The sequence below is a fragment of the Sinocyclocheilus anshuiensis genome, unplaced genomic scaffold (genome assembly GCF_001515605.1).
Source record: "Sinocyclocheilus anshuiensis isolate Anshui unplaced genomic scaffold, SAMN03320099.WGS_v1.1 scaffold147, whole genome shotgun sequence".
Taxonomy (NCBI): Eukaryota; Metazoa; Chordata; class Actinopteri; order Cypriniformes; family Cyprinidae; genus Sinocyclocheilus; species Sinocyclocheilus anshuiensis.
The window spans coordinates 147,893-165,169 of record NW_015549585.1 but is presented as its reverse complement, the minus strand read 5'-3'; the positions used below and the strand labels follow the sequence as shown (position 1 = coordinate 165,169).

Below are 17,277 nucleotides of genomic sequence, written 5' to 3'. Positions count from 1 at the left end.
CACTCGCACAAATGCTCCCAAATATATTTTGAGGTCGCACAGATTAAATTTCGGGAGCATATGCGACCATAATGGTCGCAATTTCGAGCCTTGAAATGTAAAAATAAATATTAAATATAAAAATATAAATATTTCTACATTATCTGTAGTGCCAAATATAAACTAAACCCACTGAGTGTCTGAGTAAAAAACAGCTGCTTTTAAATGCTCATATTATGCATCTCTTTGTATGCACTTGTGCACTGCATGGTCAAATGTTCTTGGTCAAAATATCCGTCTTAGTAAGATATTAAATTCAAACAGTCGGTTTATTTCACAATAAGAATGCGCCTAATGAACCTGCCACTTAATATTAAACAACAATAATTTCTTTTATGTAAAGCACTTTGAATTACCATTGTGTATGAAATGTGCTATATAAATAAACTTGCCTAGCCTTAAAAACAATATTGACAAGAGTAAGAGAAAACCACCATGTTTACTTGAAAAGTACATGACATTATTAATATTTACCATAAATAAATAATAATAACAAATAAACAAGTTCAAGGTCATTTTTAGTCCATACTAAAATTTATAACTAAAATCATTTTATCTGTAAAATAAAACCTGCTTAATAATTATGCACACCTGAATATAAGGTGTTTTTCACTTCCATCCTTCATAGACAATTATATATCATTTATAAATGATTAAAGACAAAACGAATAGTAGTTATTAAGATTGATGTGGTTTGGAATTGGTAAAATGTGCTTGGAAAAAAAATATGACCAGAATATCAACTTGCATAATAATTATGCACGCACTGTGTATATATATATATATATATATATAGCACAGACGGAAAGCATGTGTGAATGTCCCCTTAGTATGAAGCTGCCTATGCAGACAAAGGAGCTCAATAGATTGTGAAACAGCACTAGTGCAAGCCTTCTGTCTCGGTTCTGAAGCAGCAACACTCGTGCATTCAGAACAAACACCCAGCTGCATACAATCAAGCAAAATAATCACAGACGCAGAGATACTGAACCAAATAAGAGGCAAAGCACAACAGACGGCCAATAATGGAGTTTTAGCACAGCTATAGTGAAGAAACAGACAACCTGTCAATGTCAGAGAGTGCTCAGGTTCTCTAAAGACGCAAGAGAACGTCCTGACAGAAAGTCAAAGCAGCCCGTCACGCCGGTCCAATAACGTTCAAGAGGCTCATGGTCTTTACAGTAAGACATGTGGTCATTAATATTCTCCATTCATCAACGGAAAACAAACGGAGCAAAACTGTGAGTGAAACTAACACGGCTCTCAAACCAGATGGCAGCGCAATTATTTCCATTCATTCAAACTCAAAGCATCACAAATTATGACTATCACGATTCATAATCCATATGCAATACAGTTCAACAGGATTCCAAAAATAAAAACGGCATAAAAACCCCTCAAGACAGACGCTCTTAAATGTGTATCTTTAAATACACATGAGACTTAAGAGAGTTAATTACTGACCGGTTGTGTAAGCTCAACTCATCAACCATTCTCAGGTCGATTCAGATATGATTGAAAATGGTGATGATCAGTGAGTGAGTCAGCTGGTAATTCACTATCATCTCCAAATGATTCAGTGAGTCATTCGACTGATTCAGACTGATTCATTCAGTTCTAGGCTCATTCGTCATTACAAAGAACTGAATGAATCAAACTACACTGGTGTGTTTGCTTTATCTTCTATCTTGTAATAAAAAGAGGTGTTGTCTATTTATAGTATTTGTATTATAACAGCTAACAGAGACTAATGTAAACACCATTCAGTTCTGATAAAAAAAATAAAACAATAAAATAAAATAGTTCTTTAAAAACATCCAGTTCTGTTAAAATAAAACAAAAACAAAAGAATGAAAAAATAAATAAATAAAATAAAAACAAAATAGTTCTGAAAAAATCTGGTTCTTAAAAACCATTCAGTTCTGATAAAAAAAAAAATAAATAAATATAGTAAAAAATAAAATCTGGTTTTTAACAACCATTCAGTTCTAATAAAATAAATAAATAAATAAAATAGTTATGAAAAAAATCTGTTTCATAACTCCAGCATTTCATTTTTTTAATGGTTTATTTAAAACTGTAAAAGCAAGATCAGCCAATGAGAGATGTCACCGTTACCATGGAAACAGGAAGAGGGCTGTTTTGAGTTTTGTAGGCAGAGGCTAGATTTACTCATCCGACTCGATCATCATCTTCGCCTTGTTCAAATGTTTTGCTGGGAAATCAGATGTTGTAACGTTGTGATTCATCCCTGAACTGATCAGTTTGGTTCAAAGCTTCCAAAACTTGATTGAAAATAAGTTTACTCAAAAAAAAAAAAAAAATGCTCATACTGACTTTCCTTCTTCACAAAAAGGAAGAAATCTGAAGGCTTTTCATGCAATTACAATGAAGTGGGACTGAAGCGTTTCGAGCTCAAAAAGCATGAAAAAGAAGGAGAGTAAATAATGACTTCTTGGGAATCTGATCCACGATCCGGCCATCAGAAAACGGCCTCATCCAGAGTTCAGCTGGATCTTCTGGAGCTCATGGATGCGTTCGGACGAGATGTGATTATTCTGAATTCAGTGTATTGAAAAAAATCCAAGAACTCGGCGTTAAAAATATAAAGGCGTTCCCTTAAGGATACAGCCAGGGCTTAACTGCACTCTTTTTATTTTTATTTATTTACACTGAACCCACTAACCTACTTACAGTTATAAAAAGCAAAAGGGTGTTTCTATTTTCTCCTACTTTTGCATCAAAACGAGGAACAGTGGAAACAGAGAGGATGGAATAAGAAAAATTGGAGAAATGAGTGAGATCTTTAATCATATAATAACCATGCCATGTTCAGATATCTCCATTTGGGACGTTTTTACCACTGAAAATGGGACAGAAACATTTAATATATGCATAAATTATTAAAATAATTAATATTGACTTAAAATCAATAAAGCATTGAATTTTCCAGCACCTCCAGTTGACACAAAAGTAGGACACACACACACACACAAATTATGATATAAGCTCTGACTAAATGTGGAGTAACAGGTTAATGATGTAATTGTGTTTTCCAGGCCAGCACATTTGAAGATCACATTATTTTAAATTGTGATTTATGGCACATATTATTAATACGGGTCTCATCATCTTCTACGAAGATTACTCAGAGACATGAATAACTTGACCTGAACACTAACAGAGTTTATGGTGCGTCTTATGATCTCAAATTCAATCTGTTCTGACTATCAATGAAAAACACAATTGCAACAAAACAAAAGAAAGGAGAAGAAGGAAGAAGAAGAAGAAGGAGAAAACCATGAGAAGAATGACAAGATGGACAAGAACAACGAGAAGAACAGAAGAACAACAAGAAGAAAATCGGAAGAACAATAAGAAGATAGAGAAGACTGAGAAGAATAAGGAGAAGAATAACAATAATGAAAACAATGAGAACAACACAAAGAATATCAACAACAAGGAGAAGGAGAAGAACAACAAGGAGGAAAAAATGAGGACAAGAAGAAGAAGAACAATGAGAAGGAGAAGAACGAGAACAACAACAACAACAGCAACAACAAAAAGAAGAAAGATGAGAAGGAAAAGAAAAATGAGGAGGAGGAGGAGGAGAAGAACGAGAAGGAGAAGAACAACAAGGAGGAAAAAATGAGGACAAGAAGAAGAAGAACAATGAGAAGGAGAAGAATGAGAACAACAACAACAACAGCAACAACAAAAAGAAGAAAGATGAGAAGGAAAAGAACAACAATGAGAAAAGAAGATGGAGAACAAGGAATAGCAAAAGGAAGGGGAGAAGAACAATGAGAAGGAGGAGAAGCAGAAGAAGTAGTAAAATAAGAACACAGAGAAGGAAAAACACTTCTTTAAGGATAAAGTTGTTAGCAGCATTAATCTTTTATCACAGCTTTTAGAAAACATTGTGTGTTTTAATTAAGAGTGTGAATCTTCACTGGCTTCACGATTCGATTATGATTATCATGTCAACGATTCGATTCAATTCGATATCATGATGCGTTGCACCCTCAATTTTCAATATTACTGCACATGGCTACATTTTCATATAAATTTTATATCAAATTTATTTTGTGCATTTTTATTCGATTATATAAGCAGGCTACTTTTTAAAATAATTACAATGTAATAATAAATCAAAACAATTGTTAAGAAATTAACCAACTAAATATGGCTTCAAAACGTACAAGCAAATATAAAGTAATAAAGGGGGAAATGAAGCCCTCCGAGACTGTCTCTAGCGCACAAACGTGCCATATGCAGGAAAAAACCAAGCTCAGAATCGATTCTGAAATGTTTCGAAACGATTCAGAATCATTGAAGAGAGAATCACGATGCATCGGAGAATCGATGTTTTCTCCCACCCCTAGTTTTATTTTTAATAGCCCAGAATAAAGCACAATGACATTAACCACGTTAAACTCCAACAGAGGAACGGCGAAGAATATCTTCATTAACAAGCACATTAGGGCTGCACAATTAATCGAATTTCTAATCGCGATTACAATTATGGATGCCACAATTACGTAATCGTTCAAAGCGGCAATTAACCGTTCAAAGTTCACTTATGTTATTCTGCACGCTTAAGATATGTTGTTATCTTAAGGGTTTTTCCATTGTTTTGGTTTTAGTATAACATTATAATACCATTCATATTTTTACTTTTTTTATAATTTAAAGAAGAAACCAATCCGATGTATAGTTGACATTTGAGGCTTAATACTATAGAAAAGCACTAAAAGTTTTTCAGCTTGTTTATTTTCATATAAAAATACGGCATGCAGTTGCATCAAACAATTGTATAAACATCAATCAATGTAAATTGTGATAATCGTAATTAATAATCACAATTACAATTTCAAGGGAATAATCGACAATTATGATTTTTGTCATAATCGTGCAGCCCTAATCCACGTTTCCTATTTATCAGCTCTTCACGTGCATTTGCTAATTCAGAGGAAAACTCCCTCGGAGGATGACATCAAGTGGACAAAAGAGCTTTAGTGTGAGCTGAGACTCTTCTCTCAATCAAAAGAAAGAGGAATGGATTTCCACAGAAAGATCTGAAGACCATGAACAAAATGAGAAGCAGAGCAGCGCTTCTCAAAAGCATCGTAAGCCTAAGTAGATCATAAAGAGCCATTAGTGCCAGTGGCTTCTTCAAACTCAGATTATGTTCAGTAAAAGCCAACGAGACTGAATCATCACATCGGATCGAACATCATTGTGCCGTCATTTGATATTACTCTGGACGGCTGGTTATATTTGTATCAAAGCCTGATAAAATTACCAAAGTTATCAACCAAACTCAGTCACATGATGGCAGCATCAGACCGGTTTAATATAGTTGTGTTCAATCATGTTAGCGTGACAATCATATTCTGCGAGTTGAAATCGACAGAAGTCACCAGAGAGTGAGTTCTGAGTGACGAATGAGCAAAACCACCATCATGTCATGAACATAAGAGACCTTGATCATGTTTCTGCTGTCAGTTAGCAATGTCTGCATGTCACATTCTCTTGGTTTTTGAGAAAAACGTCAGCAAATAGTACCGTATTGACCCGAATATAAGACGTTGTTTTTTTCTTGGAAATAAGATTTGGTTTTTAAAAAGCCTTTTTCCAAAAGGTACATCTGGAAAAAGGGGGTCGTCTTATAATCAGGGTCGTCTTATATTCGGGACAATACGGTATTTAACAGCCGTAGAATGAGGCAGAACTCAATCAGAGAGGAGAATACAGGAATATAAAAAAGGAGAGGATGAAAGAAGGATAAACTAATCAATAGTCTTGGTATCTAATAGGCTTTGGTTAGCATTTCAAGATGATTTAATATGACTTGCATCTTCTACAGAAGCAAATGCCATCATTTAATCTCAAAGGTCACGGTCTAGAAGGTAGGGCAGTAAGATTTGGAGGAAAAAAAACAAACAAATTCCAATCGCAATTTTAAATGCATTTTTTTTTTTTAAATCCTGAATTTCTGTGCTTGTTTGTAGGGCTGCACAATTTGGCCAAGGTGTTGTGCATTTTGACCAGTTGATGGGAAAAGTATTCTTAAAATGCATTCAAAATTTTGAATAATTTGTAATATATAATTATTCACGGTATTTAGAAGTGCTCACGATAACAATATCGTGCATATTCATTACCGTGATATATCGCATTACCGAATACCGGCACAAGTCTAATATACACACACATACACACACACACACACACATACACGTATATACACACATATTATATATAGAGAGAGAGAGAGAGAGAGAGAGAGAGCGCAAATATATATTTTAATAAAAAAGTTTCGTAATATAAATTTAATTTAATTAATTACTAAATTAAAACAAAAATAAAAAAATATTAATATTGTAATATAACTGAGTAATTAATATATATATTTTTTTATATGCATATTACAGGTTTGTGAAGATGGCTGGTGAATGTTGTGTTCCAGATGCACATTAAAGTGACCCAAATTTTGCATCAGACGATGTCTACAGTGAAACATCACGATGGACGATCAGGGCTGGGGGGAGGGGTCACTAGATGGCCAAAATGAATGGGATTTTACTTATGAAACCAGACTGTTACGCTGCTCTATATTGAGATAATTTGATTTGTTCAGTAATGTCCTGCACCGCTGCACTTATTAAAAACCATGTTCAATCGAGTTATCTACACAGCATCACATGCCCCATATGAAATATGAAACATCTCCTGGCTCTTGATGTAATCGAATTAAAACTGTAAACATTTCATTAAGAGCTTTCTCTTGTGCATTAAATGGCACGTCTTCCTTTGGCGAGCAGGAAACACTTTCCCAGCGACCTGCCAAACCACTTGATAGCGTCTGCTTTTATTGGATTATCAATATCCTGAAGCTGCTCGCAACTGGCCTTTATCAGAGGCGTGCGGACAGACATCAAGTTAAATATCTGTCTTGGTGACGACGTGACCTCAGCAGACCGTCTGGAGCGGGAGGAATTCCCTCAGGAGGTTCGAGATGCAATTCCTCATCCTGATCTGCTGATCGTTATATTTCTGTCATGAAGTCAGTGCTGTCCTCGTAAACCAGTCATGAGTGAACTCAGGAGAAGCTTTAGAAGTACACCATGACGCTGCTGGAAACATCAACGTCATGGGTTCAGCTCTCAGGGACCTTGCAAATGCATAAATATAAAAGCATGAAAAAACATGCTAAATTGAGCTTCTAGCACAACACTCTTATTTAAAGCTGAATATTTAATAAACAAACACACAAGTGGCAGCAGATGCATTCAAAAAGATTCAGACTTCCAAAAATATTTCACAACGAATTTCAAATTGAATATTTCTGAACATCAAAACGAAAACGGACACTTATAATTAGCTTAATGTTTTAATAAAAAAACAGTCATGCAATAAGATTTGAGTTTAATTTGATTAAATGCATCTCTGTGACAACAAACTAGAATTAAATAATGCAATCTTAAATGTCATGCCACTTCCCACTCTCTCGTCATGTGAAAATGGAAATGTGTGATTAAAATAGCCCAGATAAAAACAGCAACTAGATTTTTACATTTTATGAAGTAAATGCATGCAGTGTTTGTCATGCAAAACTTGCTGCATTACTAACTTCGAGCAACAGGGTTGATTTAACAAACACTACTAATTACAGGTTTGATTTTCTATTAACTCAAGAAGGTTTTAGGCAAACAACCGAACATCTCCCAGAGGAGGAAGCACAAATTGCTCAAATTAAAGTGCACAAGTCACCTCTATTATTATATAAACAATGTAATGAGACAACTAGATATAGTAGCTCATGTTACAGAAGTGCTTGCACTGCAATATCAAGGTCGTGGGTTCAATTCCCATGGAATGCATGAAGTGATAAAATGCATAATAATTACATAGAAACAACCCTCTACATTGCGAGTAAATCACTCGCATATGCGACTAAATCTTCACTCTGGCGACTAAATGATGTCTAATATTAGCCAATTGCTAATAAATTCTCAGATTTTACTCGCCAGTGTGTGAGTTGGAGGCTAAGTATAAGTTTAGCTCAGATATATTTTCTATCGCCGAACACTCTCTGACTTATGTGTGTGTATGTATGTGTGTGTGTGTATATGTGTGTGTGTGTGTGTGTGTATATGTGTGTATATATGTATATGTGTATGTATATATTTATCAGTCTGGCGAGTAAACAAAAAAATTTACTAGCCAATGGCGATTCAATTGCCAAGGTGTTCGTAGAGGGCTGTAGAAAGCTGCTTTGGATAAAAGCATTTGCCAAATGCATTAATCTGAATGTAAAAATCTAAAAGATCAACTGACTTTCATGCAAAACTGATGCAAGATGTGAAAATGACGTGACAAAACTAAAATAAAGAGCGATTAAAATAGCCCAGACAAAAAACAATTTTTTTTTGTCTGGGCTATTTTTTTGCATATTTTCTTAAGTAACTGCATGTAAATGTAATCATGCAAAACGTGATGCAAATCAAGAAATCAAAGATCCAACTATTAACTTTGAGCAACATGCTTGATTTAACAAACATTACTAATTACAGGTTAGATTTTTCTATTAACTCAAGAACGTTTCAAGCCAAGAACCAAACATCTCGCCAAGTTGAAAGCACCAAATTGCTCAAATTAACATGCACAAGACACCAGAAAATCATCTCCATTATATTAACATATTGTAATGAGACAATTAGATGTTGTAACTAGAGCCCGACCGATATGGGTTTTTTGCGACCGATACCGATATTAGGCAGTAAAAAAAAGGCTGATACCGATATATCGGTCGGGCTCTAGTTGTAACTCATTTATATGAGCATGCATTTAGCAATGTCAAGGTCATGGGTTCGATTCCCAGGGAATGGATGAAGTGATAAAATAAATACCTTGAAGTCACTTTGGATAAAAGCATCTGCCAAATGCATTCATCTAAATGTAAACAGCAACAAGATCTTTCATGCAAAACATGCCACACTGATGCAAGTCATAGTTCAAACTTCTAAGTTTGAGTTTAACAAACACTACTGATTTCAGGTTTGTTTTTTTCTGTTAACTCAAGAACGTTTTAGGCAAACAATCAAACGTCTCCCAGAAGTGGGGAGTAACTCGCTGTAATTCTCCTGCACTGACTCGTTCACTAAACTGAACGGCCTTTAGCGCCAAATCTCCTGTTTGAACTACAGGAAAGCCCCAATGACATCTACATTTATGCTTTTATTAGACAGTTTTATTCAAAGAGACTTACATTGCATTCAATGTATACATTTGATCAGTTCATGCATTCATGCGAACCCATGACCTTGGCATTGCAAGCGCCTTCCTTCTACTGTTTGAGCTACAGGAAAATCACATTTACATTCATGCATTTAGCAGATACTTTTATCCAAAGCAACTTACATTTGTATGCATTTGATCAACTCTTGCTTTCCCTGGGAATCGAACCCATGACCTTGGCATTGCTTGCACTACTCTTTGAGCTACAGAAAAGTCCCAGTTACATTTACATTCATGCTTTTAACAACCTTTTATCCAAAGCAACTTACATCGCATTCAAGGTACACATTTACATTTTACCAGTTCTTGCTTTCTCTGGGAATCGAACCCATGACCTTGGTGTTGCAAGCCATTCGTAACTGTTTGAAGTCTAAATGCAATCTATGTCACTTTGAATAAAAACGGTCAGCCAAATGCATTCATCTAACTTGGTCAAATATATCCAACTCCACACAGCATTAGAACTGACAAAATTTCTATCTGAAACAAATAACAGGTCTAGCAATATAAAAGCATAATAAAATGACATTGAAAATGAGGTCACAACACACCAGTTGAGAACGGCTGGCAGTAAACAACAAGCATGCAGCATGACGCAGCAGTGAGGATCGCCGCTGGCAGGCTGTAGATCAGTCTGACAGACACACGGAACATCATGTGACCGCACACGCTTATCTCACACGGACAGACTCTCTGCTGGCGAAACATGTCGATCCAGAGGACGATAGTGACGCATCTATGAGCTGTGATGGTATTTGTGTTTATCATTTAGAGTTTGTCCTTGGCAGCAGGTTTGGATGTACAAGCACAAAGTGGCAAATCAAAATGTTCCAAGTCTCAAGTGATTTGTGGGTCACCTTTTAGAGGATCCTGAGCCAGATCTAGAATATCAGAGACTTGGGGATGCACTTCTATAACTTGGCCCAGTAGCAATACCCCGAGGCTGTAGTTTTTATAGTTAAAACAAGGAACTAAAATAGTTCAAATTATAGTTCTTATCAATATTCTGAATTAGTTTTTATTTTATATAATATATCGAAATCTAAAAATAAATCTAAATCTATATTATATGCTTTATATTAATAAATTAAAAAACAAATTGTGACGAAAAAAATTACTTCCAGAAGGAATTTCAAATGTATTTTTTTACATAAGTACTGTATATAATTTATATGATATATGTTTTTATTTTATTTCAAGTAACAAAATGGTTTTCTAGTTTTTTATTCGTTTTTAAATTCATTTTTATTTTTATATTTTTCATTTTCTAATCATTAAAAAAAAAAAAGATTCCAGAGTGATTTTAAAATGTATTTTATACAAATACTGTACATAATTTATTTTACACATATTATATAAAAATATAATATATTTATATAATCTAAACATTGAGGGAAAATATTTAATTAAGAAAAAAAGATAAGATACATATATATAATTTACACTTACTGTATATAATTTATATTATAGATTTAATATAAAAATATAAAAAATGTATATACAAATTTAATATATATTTTATATAATCTATATAAAAATCTTTATAAAACATAGATTTACTTTATTTAAAAAGATAATTTAAAATAAATTGGCTCTAAATATTGTAGGAAAATATGAGAGAAATTTAAAATGTATGAATGTAAGTAATATTTTTAAATATTTCAAAATATATATCTTTTAATTTTTTATGCAAGTACTGTATATAATTTATAATTCTAGTTAATTTTTTTAAGTGCTGAAAATGTTTTCATAGTTTCTATTAATATTTTGAGTTAGTTTACATACATATAAAATGAAAATAAAATATTTATATAAAAAAATACAATATATTTTATATATTCTATCCTATATAAAAAGATCACTGCTCTAAACATTGGGAGAAAAATGTGAGGAAAAATAACTTCAAGAATATTTATATACATATATATATATAACAAGTACTGTATATCATCATTTGTATAAAAATATAATTTATATAAAAAATGTAATATCTTTTATATAATCTATATATTATATAGTTTATATAAAGATTATTAAAAAATAAATAAATAAAGTTGTGGCTTAGAGGTCTGATACTCAAACTGAGCCCAATGGGACAGACAAACTGCAGGGTTTCAGGAATCAGCTATTATGTAATTTGTGCAACACTAGCAGCACAGAATTGCAAAAACGCCATTGGCTGAGTCCATAACCCGTGTTTAAACCAACAGCTGAGACTGAGAGAACAAGCTGACAGCATTAAAGCCTGTATAATCACATTATCCGAAACATGATTTACAGTCGGGCTGTGAATGTAAACCAGCATCTCTACACATTAACACACAAAAAACAACTGAGACAAAAAACAAAGCACAAGTTTGCAGAGAGGCACTGAAGCCTAGTTTAAGGTAAAGATGCACAAACTAACAGTTCAGCCAGTTTACATGCTCTTTTGATTGACAGCACACTCATTACAATGGAGGGACTTCTTCAATTGTCCCTGTAACTTATTATAGCAGCCCAGGTTTTAACCACTAACTAAGCCAAGCAGACTAAGGTGGTTCTGGTCTGAGTCGGTCAAAATCCGTGTTGTTTATTCATGCAAACTAGTGACTGTTACACCAAACCTGACTGGATTCACTGAATTTGACAGCAAAACATTATTGCTTGATCAGACTTGCTTGTGTTCCGATCACATAAACATCCACGAAAAATCAAATAAACCTCATTACACTCAAACCTCCAGAAAAAGAATAGAAATCAACACATAAATCACCACTGGCCACCAATTCCATCACCTTCTTCAATGATGATGATAATAATAATTTAAATTATATAATTTATTTACTGACATTCATCAAACCATATTCATGCAAAACAAAACAGATTGAAACATTATCAAAAAATAATAAATATAGTCTAATGCTGTGAAGCAAACTATGGAAGAGTGCCATTTACTACACAAATAAAAATGTCAATTATTAAAGCGATTGTTTTATTTCCAATATAATGACAATCCATATTTGTTTTGTAATATTTAGCATTTTGTTTTTGCATTTATATTTAATAAGATTTGTTTAAAAATGCAGTTAAAATGTACCAAAATATGAAAATTAATGATACATTCATCAGACCTCTAGATCTGACCATATTCAGCCAAAACAGATTAAAATATTCCCCAAAAAAACAAATATAGGCTTGCATTATGAAACAAACTACATTAGACTTGGAGTGCAATTTAGCATACAAATAAAAATGCTAATAAAATAATGACTTTAAATGACAAAATTATTTTGAATTAATAATTTATATAAAATGTAATAAAGTTTATAAATGCAGCTAACTAAATTATTTAACAAAATAATAAATGTAATAAAAAAAAATATATATATAGGAATATATATATATATATACATGTTTATTTTATTGGTTTAAAAAATTTTTTTGCAGCTTGATTTCACTATTAATACATTTTGAAGAAGCAATTAAAAATGTTGGAGCATTTTACACACATACATACAAAAATACTAGACAAAGCCAATAATAAGTCACATTACAAACTAAACACTGGTTTCCCAAAAAACTGATGCATAAAATAAGAAAGAGTCTGTGCTCACTGTGAGAAATACTTCAAAAAACCCTTTCAAAACTCATCTTACATTTTCCAAAAGTGTCTAAAAAGCTCAAACGCAGGTGTTGGCGGGTCACACAGCCACGCATCTGTTGCAGCCGAACTCATATTCAGTAATAATGTTCATTATTGCATTTTCGCACATTCTTGTCATTGCTTTTATTGTTGCGGGGCGCGTGTAAAACGAAATAATCAGGGCTGTGTTAAATGCATAAATGATGCTTTATGAAGATGAAAGTGTATAATAAAGCTACAGACACACGCGTTTTGAGTGTCATATCAACACACGGCGTTTCTGAACGATTCAAACGGAAAGATTGACCGAAAACCGAACACAATATATCATTCACAGAGAGAGAAACGCGTTACACAATATCGATGTGTTTGTTGCGCTGCTCCGTAAATAAAGACAAGCTAGCTTTAGCTAACGCTACTGTAACTAACAGCGGACAACGCGTCGCGTAAACGAACGCGTCCAAACAGCGAGAGCGAATGTATCACAAACGCGATAGAAATAAAGCCTTGTGTTACCTGTCAGTCCGATCGGATTTGCGGTAACGTTATTCTTTTGCTCCAATGACAAGATCCCGAACAGGATAAATCCGTTTCCACATCCAACGCGGCACAAACGAGCTTTATAACCCCATTTAATAATACCCTCATCAGAATAAAATCGCGCAGCGTCTTCTCTGAAGTGTAATTTCTCTTCAACTGTTTTTTTTTTTTTTTTTATTGCTACAGGTCCGGGCTGTGCTTGTTTTCTTTAGGAGAGCCCGCGGACGGACCGAGGACGCCCCACGAATATAAACACGTTAACGGTTATTTGGAGGCTTAATATATTCAGCTGTGTGAGGGACCGGTTTCAAAATGGCGGCCCGCGTGGATACTTTTCAGCGTAAAAGTCCTGATGGTTCGCTAGCGCGATTGAAAATAAAAGCCCTCGGTATTCTTCCTAATTAAAACGATTCAAGACTTTTATTTTTTAATTACTGAAATAAATGAACTTTTCCACGACATTGTAATTTATTGAGATGCACCTGTACTTTATCTTTTCTCTGATAGCACACGTATGTCACGGAGACGTCTATTTGACGTCTGCATTACATCTGCAAGACTATTTTTTAGAGTGTTTGCTCATCTGCAATACGTCTATAGGACGTTTCCTATCAGATGTCAAATAGACGTTTAGAAGATGTCTTTAATGATTTACAATGAATGTAAAACTGACATCTTCGAGACGTCTATCAGATGTTTGTACACAGCAGATGCTTTCCAGATGAAGAGATCTTTAACAGACATCTTGCAGACGTGTGCTGGGTTTTAATTTATTAATTAATTTATTCCGTTCAATTCACGTTTATTCGTATTGCGATTTTTACAGAACACATTGTTTCAAAGTAGCGTTGCATAAAATGCTAACGATTCAATACTTTTATTTTTTATCAAATAAAAAAACGATTCAATAGGCCTACTTTTATTTTTTGTAATACCTTCTTTTTAATTTAATTTAATTTTTTGTTAAATTTTGTTCATTTCACGTTTGTTTGTTTTTTATTCTGTTAATTTCACGTTTATTCACATAGCGCTTTTTACAGTACACATCGTTTCAAAGCAGCTTTACATAAAATCCTCCAACACGTTTCAGTGACACGCTGTCATTTGGTCCTAATGAACATGTAATTTGGCATAAAATCACGAAATTTCCATTAATCTATTTAATTTATTTTCCGAAGCTTGCTTTGCAACCCTTGTGTTCTACACAAGTATGCACTAAAATGACATTGTTCCTTTAACACTCACACAGAAATTGAAGTATACAAAGAAAAGTATGTATATAAAATATACAAGTGTAGAAAATGTCTTCATTCATTAAAAAAGATTTGTATTTCAAGCACATGGTGTGAGAGATGAAATCACCAATCTCACATGAACTGAGTATTGTGATCTCACACTGACATCTGCTAGTGAAGAGAGGAATTGCAGGCTGCTGATAGGATTGTTCAAGAAAAATGATTCACTTTTTAATAGTTTTTGTATTCCTTATTTCATAGCTTGGAGGCAATTTGCAACCTGAGCATGACCTCGAACTTCGTTCACCACATGTACAGTATGGGTATGCACCTGTTTCTTATGGATTATTTGACTAATATCTAGAGATTATTAAGATATTTTGTATGTGTAGCTTGTGTTTTATAAACCTTGTTAATAATCATTAATAGCACGTTTTGTAGTTTCATATTTGCCAAAAATATAACTTTTTTATTTTAAAAACAAACAAGCAAGCCCTGTCCAGATTTAAAAAGTAGCGCAAAAGTAACGTAACACATTACTTTCCATAAAAAGTAACTAAGTAACGTAATTAGTTACTTTTTTTATGGAGTAATGCAATATTGTAATGCATTACTTTTAAAAGTAACTTTCCCCAACACTGACTGAGCCCTGTCCTCCGGGATCCAATCAGCAAACTTACTCAGCAACATCAGCAGATCTCCAGAGACACAGTAATCCATGAGCAGATCCTGCAGAGCAGAAGAGGAGAGAATGAACAGACAGCATTGTACATCTGACAAACAGCAGATCACTGATTCATGAGCACTGAACAAAACACACGACTCAACTGAATCATTCTCAATCAATCTTTTCAACATTTAACGTTTTGTGTTCATCTGCTTCTCCCGTTTGCTCTTTTTACATTGAATATCACTCCATAGAGACTCATTCAATCAGATACAACAATCATTTCTCAAATATGCATTACTATATATAGCCTACTGATCAATTCAGCATTCACTGGATGCTTTCAGCTGATTTCCTATTGAACTGTCAGCAACTGAATATTTCAAATATAGGCAATTAAGCTACAAACTCGATCATAAAGCACAATTGTTCCATCTAACATGTATTTTGAGCTGCAGCTCGTCATATTAACGGAGTGTTTCACTAGTTAGCAGTAAACCGGTTACCTCACCTGAATATGTTAGGCTATATTTGGAATGGAATATGGATATTTTATTTGTAAACATCATACTTTTTTTTTTTAAATTTTCGAATTTTAATTATTTTAAAAAGCACGTAGTGGTGGGTGAAATGGAGCTTTTGCGAATCATTTGATTCAGATCGGGACTTCGGAGCACGAACGAACTAAACTCAGTATAAAAGTAAAAAAAAAAAAAATGACAACGACTACATTTACATTTATATTATTAGTTTATTTAATATTATTAAACCATTTACATTACATGTATTCATTCGGCAGACGCTGGCATCCAAATGGGAAAACGAGGAATACAAATTCATCTTTATATATACAATATTTTATATTTGACTTCAAAGAAGATTGAGAAAGTTCCACAATATATGTTTTTGTGAGCGAGTTCTGTACCTGCTGTTGTCCAAGCAGCATCTGATTCAAATGAAAACATTCTGCTGGTCTGCATCGAGCATGGAACGCTCGTGACGTTCATCTCTTTGTGACGTAATGGAACTCAGCTGCTACGTCACTGTATCAACATCTGTAAAAGAGCTCGAAGAGCTGAACAAGGGTGTTGGGTGAGCAGGAGTCAGGTGAGTCACTTACTCCATCAAGCAGAATCATGGCTAATTGGAAAAACCAATAGGGGGCTAGTTGCCACACTTTAATCCAGTAAATACTTAGCATAAATAGTTACATTTTTATAAGTCTACCTGCACCCACTTACAGTACACCGACTAAAACTACAAAGTTATTCAACAATTCCACTATTTTTGCTCTGTAAATAAAAAGATACAAAGTTAACCTCCCCTAATTAAAAGACTAAACATACTGTTAGCAATGCTCAGTGTGGTTTTTCATTTTGAATTCTGTTTATGTCTCTAGAATATGGTTAATGACACTTGTGGTGACAAAATGGATCGAAAGACCAAAAAGGAGCAGAAGAAAAAGAAGAAGTGGGGCAAGTTTGTGTCATCTTCTCCAGATGTGGTGGTCTCAGACGCTGCACCTACTGAAGGGGTCCAAGCTCCCTCTCCATCCTCCCGGAAGCACAAGTTTCCATCTCTGCGCCGGGTTTTCCGCAGAATGCTATCTTTTCTGTCATGTGTGTCCTCATGTGAGATGGTTGAGTCCATCAAGACTCAGTCAACCAGCGTCGACACACGTGATGATGCTTCTTCCTCACCTGCAGTCAGCAGATCTTCTGATCTAGAGGTTGAACTGCAGGCTAAGACCCAGGAGAAAGAAGCAATCAGAGGTGAGAAGATGTTTTCAAGCTTTTACATGCTTGAATCTTATCCATCTTTTCCAGTATGCTCAAAAAAAAAAAAAAAAAAAATAAATATTTCCACAA

General features: G+C 34.1%; 1 protein-coding gene across 1 annotated transcript in view; it reads right to left on the bottom strand.

The window, feature by feature from the left end:
• LOC107657964 (CSC1-like protein 2) overlaps positions 1 to 13,814 on the bottom strand; it is a 65,115-nt gene extending 51,301 nt beyond the window's left edge. Inside the window, exon 1 of the mRNA XM_016446310.1 lies at positions 13,484 to 13,814. The gene's annotated coding sequence lies outside the window, so the exon portion shown is untranslated. The remainder of the gene's footprint in view (positions 1 to 13,483) is intronic.
• Positions 13,815 to 17,277: the final 3,463 nt, after the last annotated feature.